This window comes from Gallus gallus, chromosome 34 (assembly GCF_016699485.2).
Source record: "Gallus gallus isolate bGalGal1 chromosome 34, bGalGal1.mat.broiler.GRCg7b, whole genome shotgun sequence".
Classification (NCBI taxonomy): Eukaryota; Metazoa; Chordata; class Aves; order Galliformes; family Phasianidae; genus Gallus; species Gallus gallus.
Genome location: NC_052565.1, coordinates 2,903,802 through 2,916,825, shown reverse-complemented (window position 1 = coordinate 2,916,825; position 13,024 = coordinate 2,903,802). Strand labels below are relative to the sequence as shown.

General features: G+C 50.1%; 1 long non-coding RNA gene across 1 annotated transcript; it reads right to left on the bottom strand.

Annotated features, from left to right (window-relative positions):
- Positions 1 to 955: 955 nt before the first annotated feature.
- On the bottom strand, positions 956 to 11,670 carry LOC121112422. Its single transcript, XR_006932297.1, has 3 exons — positions 11,617 to 11,670; positions 2,316 to 2,460; positions 956 to 1,456 (listed from the first exon to the last, which is right to left on the bottom strand). It is a non-coding gene; the product is annotated as an uncharacterized LOC121112422 (long non-coding RNA).
- Positions 11,671 to 13,024: the final 1,354 nt, after the last annotated feature.

Here is a 13,024-nt window from a genome sequence, read left to right as displayed (position 1 = left end):
GAGACAAAAACAAGAGTCATGCGAGAAGCACGATCACCGCATGATAACGACCCCGGGTGGAGGAAGAGCACGTGGCTACGAACAACTCGTGACACCGATGGATAAGCTCCTACATGCACGCTTAAGGAGTCGACCAGGGGTGACTGTGTCAAATGATTTTTTGACATGGAAAGGGGGGTGGGAAAATGGGAAAGAGAGAACTTGGGGATGTTTGAACCTGCAATAAACAATTTGGATCATTCACACCTGAGTCCGTGCCTTCAGACGCCGCAGGAACTCTCCCAGGACCCCGTGACCCTGGGTGCATACGATGGCTGTATTTCATGGAATCATCCCAGAACCATGGAATGGCCTGGTTGAAAAGGACCCCAAAGATCACGGAATCATAGAATCGCTAAGGTTGGAAAAGACACACAGGATCATCCAGTCCAACCATTCGCCCGTCACCAATGGTTCTCGCTAAACCATGTCCCTCAACACAACATCCAAACGCTCTTTGAACACCATGAGGCTCGGCGACTCCACCACCTCTCTGGGCAGCCCATTCCAGTGCCTGACCACCCTTTCAGAGAAGTACTATTTCCTAACGTCCAGCCTGAATGTTCCCTGGTGCAGCTTAAACTATTCCCTCTAGTCCTATCACTAGTCACACAAGAAAAGAGGACCAGGCTGCCCAGCAGACCAGACCAGCAGAGCCACATCCAGCCTGGCCTTCAATGCCTCCAGGGATGGGGCATCCACAGCCTCTCTGGGCAAGTTGTTCCAGTGCGTCACCACCTTCTGAGTGAAAAACTTCCTCCTCATATCTAACCCAAACCTCCCCCGTCTCATTTGAAAACCGTTCCCCCTTGTCCTATCGCTATCAACCCATGTCATTCCCCCTCCTGTTTATGTGCTCCCTTCAAGTATTGGAAGGCCACCATGAGGTCTCTCTGGAGCCTTCTCTTCTCCAAGCTGAACAAGCCCAGTTCCCCCAACCTTTCTTCAGAGGAGAAGAAAGCCCTGTGGTCATCTTAGTGGCCCTCCTCTGGACCCGGTCCAAGAGCTCTGCGTCTTTCTTGTGCTGGGGGCCCCAGGCCCTTCACAAGCCCTTCATCAGCTTTGTAGCCCTTCTTTGGACCTGCTCCAGTACCTCGGTTTCCCTTCTGTACCAAGGTGCCCAAAACTGAACACAGCACTCGAGGTGAGGCCTCACCAGTGCGCAGTACAGGGGCAGGATGACTTTTCCAGTGGTGCTCACCACATCATTACGGATCCAAGCCAGGATGCTGCTGGCCGCCTTGGCCACCTGGGCACACTGCTGGCTCATATGCAGCAGACTGTCCAAGTGGATGAGCTCCTTCTCCCCATCACTGTTGTCTTATGGAAGGTTGCCATCACAAGTGCAGCAATTCATGCTTCTTGAGAGCACCGCTACTGGGTCTGGGTCTTTTGGGTTGGAGCTGGTTAGATTCACCTAGGAATGAGCAGATACACAGCAGTGAGTGTCAAACTTTCACATCCTAGGAGGCAATGGTTTCATGCTGTTTTTCAAGCAGGCTTCAAGCAGCATGCAAGATGCTCACCTGGCGAGCTCCCAACAGACAAAGTATGGAGTTAGCAATAGCTGCTAATTAAGTGTGCTCAAACTCTCTCTAAAGCAGTTATGAGGTCCGATGTAGCCTGACAGTAACCCCCACACAGGGGGGAAGAAAGCAACACCTGCACAGCTGGTTTTATGAGCACTAAACAAGCATGACTAAAATGCTCAAGGGAGACTGTCTTAAAGCACAGTCACAGGATATGTTTGTTATACTGAAGACTAAGGGATATCATTTCAAAATGGCATCAGGGAGAAGATGGGATAAAACTCCCCACTGGCCTGCACTTCAGTGCTATGTTTTTATGTTTTGGATTTTACAGAGTCAGAGTCTCTGTAGCTACAGCAAGATGTTGGATGCCTTCTCTCATTGGGAATGTTTATGGAACAGTGCCTTTACGTAGTTTAAATGTCTGCCTTGTGACACAAAAGCAAAATGGACCCAGAAATGTATTCTTACTTCCATAGTAACAGTGTCAGAAAGAAACACTCAGAGACTTCTTGCAGGGATGCCCAGATACTGTCTTTCAATAACTACGTGGGGGAAAGGCACGAGAGGGGTGTGCTCTGCCAGCTCCAGATTTCGAGTTAACACGAGACTCATTTAGGAAAGACCGGGGCTAACTGAAGATGTTATGCGCAGGCTTGAACGCTAGGAGGAGGTACAAGCACACTGAAAGCACGAATTCTGTGCTGCTGAACAACAGTTTTTTGAAAGCTGGATTTGCACCCTTACCTGCCAGGACTATGACTTCCATTTCTGAGGCCTCCTGGAATTGTGCTGCAGTTTGCATTTGGCCACAGAGGATGGATTTCCCAGGCTGAAGCAGGAATGACAACTGCCAGCTGGTGATTTCTTCATCTCGTTGGGTGAAGTTCTTCTGGAGTGAGAAAATAGTCAGTGGTGTGAGTTGTGGCGCAGGGTGAGGGAAGAGCTGCACTGAGTTCTTGCCAACAGTTGCTTTTTACTAGCTCTGCCTGGTTTCTGCTGAAACAGACCTTAGAGACTCGGTCTCTTTCAAACAGTTGAGGATGTTTCCATTCTTATAGTTCAGCCCTGAAGTCTTGCTAGTTAAATTCCTCTAAACTATCCAAAGTATGATGCACTGCAGGTGAGCAAAGGCTCCACAGCTGTACAGCACAGCATCTACAGGATGGCTTTTATTTAGCTGGCAGGTGGAACTGCTTTCTGAGAAAGCATAGCCATAAAAGGCATTAAAAACATCTCTTCTGCTGTTAACAAATCATCAGACACACTCATAATTTATAAGAGCATTTTATCACTGTATTTTAACAGGCAAACAAAACCCTTAGAAAACAGGGGCAGGTAAGTCAGAAAGCTTCACTGCCATACTTGAATCGAGCTTCATCTGCATGCAAAATATTGTAATGGTAGTGACACTTTTCTTCTTGTAAAGTTTGGGTTTGGTCACTCTCAGGATCCAGCAACAGGAAATGGCGCACAGGACTGCAGCTGCTACAACCCAGGTGGACGCAGAGAACTGAATCTAGCTGTGTCTTGCTCTTGGCCTGCTTACAGCCTGTGCTTGTTTTTGGAGACAAACATTTAAACTTCTACCAAAGTAGCTGACAGTGCCAGCTGCTAGGATCTCTGACGCTTCTCAGGGCAGAGCAGTGCAGGGGAGCACCAGGAGTCTGTTCTAAAAGCTGTCCTTGTTTGCTAATGCTTACAGAGCAAGTATTTATATGGCCATCCTCATGTGGTAAGAGGTGTGGGAGGGAAGTGTATCCTCCCGTCACATCAACATCCTGGTTGGATCCATTCCTACTACTTATTCCTTTAACATCACAGCTCCTGGGTAACGTATGCACAGCCTCATGTGTTTGTCAGCTGTACCTGAGTACCCGGGGTGAAGTTTGGCACAAATGGGCATACGGACATCCAGCTGTCCTCCAACTAGACTAATCTGAGATGGCTTAAAGCAGGCTTGGGAAGGCTTTCCCCTCTTGAAGGCTTGTACAGGTTGAGATGCCGTGCCGAGAGGGTCTGCCTTGCTAGAGTACAGTATTCCTGAGCTTAGCTGATACGCTGTGACATACTCTCACCCTTCTGCTCTCCCCTTATGTGAGGAAGCAGGCAGTGCAAATGCCTGAGTTACTGAACAACTAGCCAAGGTGATATGCCCCACTCTAAAGCGTGGATAACCATTTGGCTCAGGTGCTTTGCATGTTGATCTTCCCCTGGCAGAGCTCAGCCTGCTGTGGGCTGTTCCTGTTCAGCCAAGCTAACCCCTGCATCCTACTGACATAAAAACTGCCTTCCAGTGGGAACAAAAGCAGGACTTACAAGGAACTGTGCTATCCAAAGAAGAGCAACGCTTGTATAAAATGGAAAGCAGCAAATATTCTGGAAAAGCAGCTATCTATACTCCACCGGTGGTAATAACTGCAGTGACTGTGCAAATTTCATTGGAAGGACAGGTTATCAAAGCAGATGGAATGAACTTAGCGCTGCTTGCATTCAAGGCCAGGCCGGATGTGGCTCTGGGCAGCCTGGTCGAGTAGTTGGTGACCCTGCCCATGGCAGGAGGGTAGAAACTAGATGACCTTTGAGGTCCTTTTCAACCCAGGCCATTCTATGGTTCTATGATTCTAAAGCCACAAATCAGCAACGCAGGCAGAGAACTGGGCAACAGCTGCAGGGCCGTGCAGTCTTTGCCATCCAGCTGGACAGCCCTGCTGATTAACTTATAGAGGCTGTGCAGAAGAAATAACCAGGAAAGCATCTGTCAGAATATCTCACATTAAGAGCAAGACTTACATTTCTCCGCATCAGTGCTTATGAATACCAAGAGCTTTCTTTAAATCCGCTAATTGCTATTTATCTTCTAAGATGCTTGTAAGGATCAACAGGCCATGCACGGTGTTGCACTGCAGGACAGCTCAAATGGGAAAACACGCAGAAGCGTTGATGAGAGTGATTTTAGAAAGAAGAGAAGGAGGAGGGGACAGAGTTAAGTTATTCTGTATGGCTGGTCAGTGAGAGGACCTAACAGCAGCAGCCAAACATTCAGATGTATGTCCTTACAGAGCATCCTTGGCTTCCCAGAAAGATACTGGTAGCCACATTTACCATATTCTCACATAAGCCCAGAAGTCTGCTGTCTCCTTGATAGTAAAAGTATATTTCAAATATCTTGGAGGAGGTCAGGATTTGATCAAGGTGCCTGGTCAAGATAAAGCTAATGGAGGAAGGCGCTCACCTGCTCCATCTCCAATGACTGAGCTGGATTTGGAGCTGAAGAGGACATCTGTGTGGTTCAAGATGAATTCCACATCTTGCCTCCATGAAGGCAGCTCTTCCTCTGACACAGGCAGACTCGCTTTGCTGTGATTTGAAGAAAAGGCAGATGAGGTAAAACTGCCATCAGACAGAAGACAGGGAAGATGCGCACCACTTGGGTAAGGCTTTGGCACGTGTCAGCTGTTGTGCCTCATTGCGCGGGAAACAAGACCTTTGGGACCATTAAGAGATTACATCTCAGCAAAGCAGTACACAAGGGATCATATTGGCTGCAGTGACTGATAGCTAGGCTTTTGTTTTAGGCTGAAGTCCTGCTGCAACAGGCAACAAAACACTGGGTCAAAAGAATAAGAGGTGTGTTGCAGGTCCAGATGGAGGTAAATATATCGCGCACACACAGCGGGGAGCTTACTGCTACCTTCTTAACAGAAACAATGAGTTGGGGCATCAATGAGTTGATGGGGATCGGCCAAATGCCACTAGCACAGCTGGTGGAACAGCAGGAAAAAAAAAAACAAAACAGGAATTCTTGCAGGCATTGTTCTTACCCAAAGAACCACTGCTGGAACCACCAAATGTGGCATGAATATCATGCAGGACGTGGCAAAGACACGTGAGTAAACCTCATGGAGCAACAGAAAGAGGACCTCAGATCTGGGGCACTGCTGCACCCATCTCCCACCATTCGAGTGGCAGGATGATAACACCAGGTGGGTATCTGGTGTGCAGGAAACATGACCTGCTTGATTTACAGATACACCCTTTGGATCTCTATAAAAACCCCAACGTAAACAGAATGAAGACCAAAAAAGGTGCACAGATGTATACGTACGTGACAGGCCATGCCAAGAGGCCCAGGGAAGAGGGAAATGAAAGACATCGCCTTGTGCTTACTGAGAACTTCTCATACAGTTGGTCGGTCAGCAGAGGGTTCAGGAGCTTCCTGAAGTACATTCTGCAGAGGGAGCTCACGCTGCAAATGTCACAGTCATAGCTGCCCTCAGTTAGGTCACGAATCTGCTCGGAGTCAAACTCATGGCTGGAGAGAAGGACACAAAAATGGGTAGAGGGGATTGAAAAAGAAGAAAACAAGTAAAAAGCAATGCAAAATAAAGTCAAAAAAAGGAAGGGGTTCCTGATTGACAGGAAAAAATAAACAGTCACCAGCACTAGATGAGCCACGCTAGACGAGATCTTTCCAAAAGGAGACCTTTTCTTTTTGCTAAGGCATTTCCAGTTACGCTGACAACTGACTGCCTAGTCTACAATCACATGCCAGGAGCCCAGAGCAGCAAGGACGAGCATGGGCTGCTCAGAAGGGCTCTGCGAACAAGAGGAAACTGGAATGAGAACTGACAGCACTGACACTGCAGTCCCACAGCCTTCCAACGCTCCATCCTGAAGGAGAACTTCCTGCACCAGCAAGTCTACTGAGCACCATCAAACAGCAACAATCCTGGCCCACCACTGCTGAGTGTGCACTGCCCGCACAGAGCTGCCCCACAGCGCAGGCCTCTGAATGCCCAGAACATGGCACATGCCCCTTTCCACCCCTACTGACAGCTGTGTCAGTCACAGCACTCTCACGGTAGTTTTGGGATGCTGGACGCAATGCTGGACAGGTGGTACATCCCCCACACCACGCCATGCTGCTCAGTGAATCCAGTGCAGCTCTGGAGGACCTGGGGAACTACAGAACAAGTGCCAGCGGTTAGCTGAGCTTGTTATTCAAGTCCTGGTCCAGGCTGTGCTCTTCTCACATCCCATCCACTAAGCCCAGCCAGGCTACTGCTTGGTTCTCCCTTAGAACAGAAAGCTGTCAGAGATGTCACTGCAGGATCTGGTGCAGAGACTAGACAGAGGTGTGTTCTTTGCTTTAAAGAAAAGCCAGGACCTATGAATCAGCCTGGAGAAAGTAATTCTGGGGAAGCCAGACACACTGCAAGTCCCAGCACAGCTCCCACAAGAATGGTGGTGTTCAATCTCATGTCCAGAAGAGCTATGAAACTGATGCAGTACACTCTCTTTGGACAAAAGGCTTCCTTTGTTCTCAGGCTAACGTGGGACTGGCTCACACAGTCTGCTTTAAGCAGTGTTAGATGGACACACAGGGCACACAGACACAAAATAAAAACTCTTCTAGCTAAGCCATCCAAGCCAGCTGCCTCAGCACTCATTTAAAAAAAGTTAGACCCCTCAGCTGTTGTCCTGCCATCTCTCTTTTAGTCTCTCCATCTACTCTTTTCTCACCGTAGTTATGAATCCTCTCTCACACACAATAAGGACATTTATATCATTTTTAAAATATACCTAGTATTTATTTGAAGACTTTGAGAGATTGCAAATCAAAAGCTTCGGCACTTGCCTCTTATTTAGCATTAGCCTCAGTCTACCTCTCAGCCATCAACTCCCATTACACATTTAACCACTGGTATCAACTTGCCCCTTGCTAGATGTGATCTCTCCAGGTTGCCTTTAGGTTGCCAACAGATGAAGGTCCCAAGAATAGGCTGTTCCTTAACATCTTGGCCGGAGTGGAGAAGATGCTCTCCCAGGTCACACCCAAACACCCTTTTCTTCAGGATCTCCCACTGCTTTGATTTCTTTGAGTGGGACTTCATGAATAGAAAAAAAAGAAGGTGGTCAGCTTGCCATCATCACCATTCCTGATCCAAGCCAGGATGTCATTGGCCGCCTTGGCCACCTGGGCACACTGCTGGCTCTTATTAAGCCGACTGCCCAAGTGCACACCAAGGTCCCTTTCCATCAGGCAGCTTTCCAGCCACTCCTCCCCAAGCCTGTAGGGTTGCCTGGGCTTTTTGTGAAGAAAATGCAGGACCCAACACTTGGCCCTGTTGAAACTCATACAGTTTACCTTGGCCCATCAATCCAGCCTATCCAGATCCCTCCGTAGTGCCTTTCTCCCCTCCGGCTGATCAGCACTCACTCCCAACTTGCTGTCATCTCCAAACACACTGAGCGTGAGCTCAATCCCCTTGTCAAGATCATAGTATCATAGAATCATAGAATAGTCTAGGTTGAAAAGGACCACAATGATCATCTGGTTTCAACCCCCCCGCCACGGGCAGGGTCGACAACCACCAGACCAGGCTGCCCAGAGCCACATCCAGCCTGGCTTTGAATGCCTCCAGGGATGGGGCATCCACAGCCTCCTTGGGCAACCTGTTCCAGTCCGTCACTACCCTCTGCGTGAAAAACTTCCTCCTAATACCTATCCTAAACCTCCCCTGTCTCAGTTTAAAACCATTCCCCCTTTTCCATCACTATCCACCCTCGTAAACAGCAGTCCCCCCTCCTGTTTATACTCTCCCTTCATGTATTGGAAGGCCACCATGAGGTCTCCCCACAGCTTTCTCTTCTCCAAGCTAAATAAGCCCAGTTACCTCAACCTTCCTTCATAGGAGAGGTGCTCCAGCCCTCTGATCATCTTAATGGCTTTCCTCTGGACCCGCTCCAAGAGCTCTGTGTCTTGCCTGTACTGAGGGCCACAGGCCTGGATGCAGTACTCTAGATGGAGCCTCACAAGAGCTGAGTAGAGGGGCACAGTCACCTCCCTCTCCCTGCTGGCCACCCTCTTTTAATGCAGCCCAGAACACAGCTGACTTTCCAATTTGCAAGCGTACACTGCTGGCTCACGTCTGGCTTCTTGCCCACCAGGACCCCCAAGTATTTCTCCAACAGGGCTGCTCTCAAGGGGGTCTTTGCCCAGTCTGTATAATACCTGGGACTGCCCTGGCCCACGTGCAACACCTTGGCCTTGTTGAACCTCATTAGGTTCACATGGATTCACCTCTCCAGCCTGTCTAGGTCCCTCTGGATGGCTTCCCTTCTCTCCTATGTATCGCCTGCACCGCCCAGCTGGTGTCATCTGCAAACTTGCTGAGGGTGCACTCGATGCCATCGTCTGTCACTGATGGAGATGTTGAAGAGCACCGGTCCCAAAACCGACTCCTGAGGGACACCGCTCGTGATTGGCCTCCACCATGACACAGACCCGTTGATCACAACCCTTTGGCTGCAACCCGACAACCAATTCTTAATCCACCAAACAGTCCATCCTTCAAATCCACACCTCTCCAATTTAGAGAGCAGGATGTGGTGAAGGACCATGTCAAAGGCTTTGCAGAAGTCCAGGTAGATGACATGCATCACCCTTCCCCTGTCCACCGATGCCGTCACTCCATCATAGAAGGCACTGATTGGTCAGACACAATCTGCCCTTGCTGAAGCCATGCTGGCTGTCTCAAATCACCTCTTTGTCTCATATGTGCCTTAACATAGCTTCTAGGAGGATCGGCTCCATGATCTTCCCAGGCACAGAGGTGAGGCACACCGGTCTGTACTTCCACAGATCCTCCTTTCTCCCTTTCTTAAAAATGGGAGTAACGTTTTCATTTTTCCAGTCACTGGAGACTTCACCAGACAGCTGTGATTTTTCAAATATGATGGAGAGCGGCTCAGTGAGACATTAGCCGTCTCTCTCTGAACCCTAGGATGGATATCATCCAGCCCCATGGACTTATTATATACTTTCAGTTTCAAGAGGAGGTCTCGGACTTGTTCCACTGTTACAGTGGGACGGAACCTGCTCCTCTCACCCACACCTAGGGCTTCAGGGTCCTGGCAAACAGGGGGAGGAGCCTGACCACCAGTGAAGACCGAGGCAAAGCACTTAGTGAGTACCTCAGCTTTTTCCTTCTGAGGAAGCCAGCTCTCCATCCTCATTTATCAGAGGGGGAACACTCTCCTTGATCTGTCTCCTCCTGCTTATGTACCTGAAGAGCTCCTTCTGGTTATTTTCACATCCCTCCCCACTTCCCAGGCTACACAACCCTGCTTCCCCTTCCTGGACATTTCCCTTTTTTCCTTCCTCAGCCATGCCGGTTGCCCGCCTCCTCTGCTCAATTTCTTCTGCTGGGGGGATTGAGAGCTCTTGAGCTCTCAGAAGGCTGTCCCTAAAGAGCTGCCAGCTCTGTTCTGTGCCCATGCCCTCAAGGAACCTTTCCCAGCAGATCCTACCCAGCAGTTCTTTAAGCAGCCCTTTGGCAGCCCTGAAGCACAGGATCCTGGCTCTGCTTTTTGCCAGGCCTGCATTCCTCCAGATCACAAACCCCACCAAGGCATGCTCACTGCAGCCCAGGCTGTCTCCAATCTTAACCTCTTTAATGCTCTCCTCTGGTGAGCACCAGGTCCAGTAGGGCTTCACCTCGGCTCTGTCCGTCTAATCCCTGGACCAGGAAGTTATCCTCTAGGAGACTCCAGGACTCTCCTGGATTGTCTGCCACCCGCCATGCCACTGTCCCAGCAGATATCTGGGTGGTTGAAACCCCCTATCAAGACAAGAGCCCACAAGTGCGACACCTCCCGCCGTTGAAGCAAGAAGGCCTCATCAACAGGCTCCTCCTGATCAGGCAGCCTGTAGCAGACCCCAACCACTAGATGCTCTTTACTGGACCAAACCATAATTTTCATGATTTTTTCAGAGCTCATAAGCTCTCAACCTGGTCATGGCTGTAAACTCGGACACAGCTCTTCACAATCGATCCACTCCCTAACATAGAGGGCAACTCTCCCACCCTTCCTACCCTGCCTATCCCTTCTGAAGAGCCTGTAGCCTTCAATCAGAGTATTAACCATTAACAAAGATGTCAAATAGGAGTGGCCCCAGTACCGAGCCCTGGGGGACACCACTCGTGACTGGCTGCCAGCTGGATATAACTCCATTGACCACAACCCTTTGGGCCCGGCCATCCAGTGTTTCACCCAGCGGAGCGTACGCCCATCCAAACTGTGGGCAGCCAGCTCCTCCACGACGTTGCTGTGGGGGATAGTGTCAAAGACTTTACTGAAGTCCAGGTAGACCACATCGACAGCCCTACTTTCATCCGCTAAGCGGGTCACCTTGTCACAGAACAAAATCAGGCTTGTCAAACAGGATCTAGCATTCATAAACCCATGCTGACTGGGCCTGATCCCCTGGTTGACCTTTAATTGATCCGTGACGGCTCCCGAGATTATCCGTTCCATAACCTTCCCTGGCACCGAGGTGAGACTGACAGGTCTGTAGCTACCAGGATCATCTTTCCAGCCCTTTTGGAAGACGGCTGTCACATTTGCAGGCTCCAGTCTGCTGGGACATCCCCGCTTAGCCAGGACTGCCGAAGGATGATGGAGAGTGGCTTGGCAGCCACATCCACCAACGCCCTCAGCACTCCAGGGTGCAATCCATCCGGCCCCATGGACTTGTGAGCGTCCAGCTTTTGGAGCAAGTCCAAAACCATCTCATCATGGATCACGCAGGGCTTATTCTGTTCCCCATCCCTATCTACCAGCGCAGGGGGCTGCGTGCCCAGGGAACAACTAGTCTTACTAGTAAAGACGGAGGCAAAGAAAGCACTGAGCACCTCAGCCTTATCCTGATTCTTGGTCACTGTGTTCCCCCTTGTGTCCAACAGGGGATGGAGATTCTCCTTTCTTTTCCCTCCTCCTTTCTTTGCTTTCAGTTTCGATCTCACTGTGTTCCCCAGATGCTTTTCCCTTATCTCCGTGCTCTGCCCAGATGCCACTGTTTCACTGCATCTCCCTGCGGATTTCCCACCCCACAGCCCCACCCACTGCCACCATCTCCAGAGCTCTGCCCTCCCCCCAGCCCCTCCCGCACCTCCCCAGGAGATCCCTGAGGGAGGTCTCCTCAGGCTCAACTGACCCCTGAAGCTTCTTCGCCCCCCACTGCCCCTCGAGGCCCACTCACGCTTCAGGCCGTGCGCGTAGGCTGTGTTGCCATGGCAACAGCGCGCCCTCACTCACTGCACGCGCGGGAAGCCGTCCCCGTTGTGACGTCATGACCCTGCGCCGCGCGGAAGAGGCGGCCATGCGGAAGGCTGGCTGTAACTCGCGGTGCTCCCACGCCGCGGAGCAGCCCTGCGGTTCCGAGCGCCGCCTCAGCTTCTACAAGTGGGTGTTTGCTTTGTAGGCTGGACCGAGAATCTGAAAATAGAGGGAGGCGGTATGAAGACAGTGCAGTAAACCTCGTACGCCTGCTGTCACTGCTCACTCTGGGATAGCAGTCGCTTTAGCAGAGGCACAGTCCATTGTGCTACCAGAAATAGTGCTCAGCTGCCATGATACCACCCTGCAACTCCTCTCCAGCACCTGCCCGAGGTCACTGATTTCTCAGGATCCTCCAGGGGGTACAACATTCTCCTGTTTCTTCTCAGCTCTTAGCACTGCTACACTTCTCAGGAGCTATGGCCGCAAACAAAGCAGCCATCAGTCAGCTGTAAAAGCACCCCGGTACTCTGCAAGAGGACAGAGTGCTCCTGTTCTGACCACTTCCCTCAGCAGCCCACTACTGAAATGGTTTGTGGGGTTCCTTTGAGCAAGCTGCTAAGGACAGAGGCAGTCACACCAGCTGCCTATACACTAACTGGGAGAGAGGGATCTTTAACATCTTTATTACACCTCCTTAACTGAGTATAACTCTTTTCTAAAAAAAATTCTCAGCACTACAAATGATAATATTCAAAACATGTACATATATATGGCATACATACATTTCATAGAAATTAAATAACAACAAACAAGAAACAAAAGACCCCCAATAAACTGCTTTCTTCCAAAGTGTACCCTGGTGAGCAGAGAACAGCAATACCAAGCCTGCCGTCATCACGTCACTGCCATCAGGGCTCAAACTAAGGCAGCCATCTGACCAGGGAAGAAGTTCTATTAGGCACTGCTCAGTGATGACGCTCAGAATGAAGCAGCAAAGATGTTACGTGGAGGAGGTGACTTTTTGGAACTATCACCCTTTGTCTTCTGTAGCCAGCACTGACTGGCTATATATATATATAAACAGCTGTATAAATGGCTGTTTATATATCATAAACAGCCATTCCCCCTCCTGTTTATACGCTCCCTTCAAGTACTGGAAGGCCACCACGAGGTCTCCCCAAAGCTTTCTCTTCTCCAAGCTAAACAAGCCCAGTTTCCTCAACCTTTCCTCATAGGAGAGGTGTTCCAGCCCTCTGAGCATCTTAATAGCCCTCCTCTGGATCCTCTAAGATCTCCTCATCCTTCCTGTGCTGGGGGTCCCAGGCCTGGATGCAGTACTGCAGATGGGGCCTCACAAGAGCTGAGCAGAGGGGCACAGTCACCTCCCT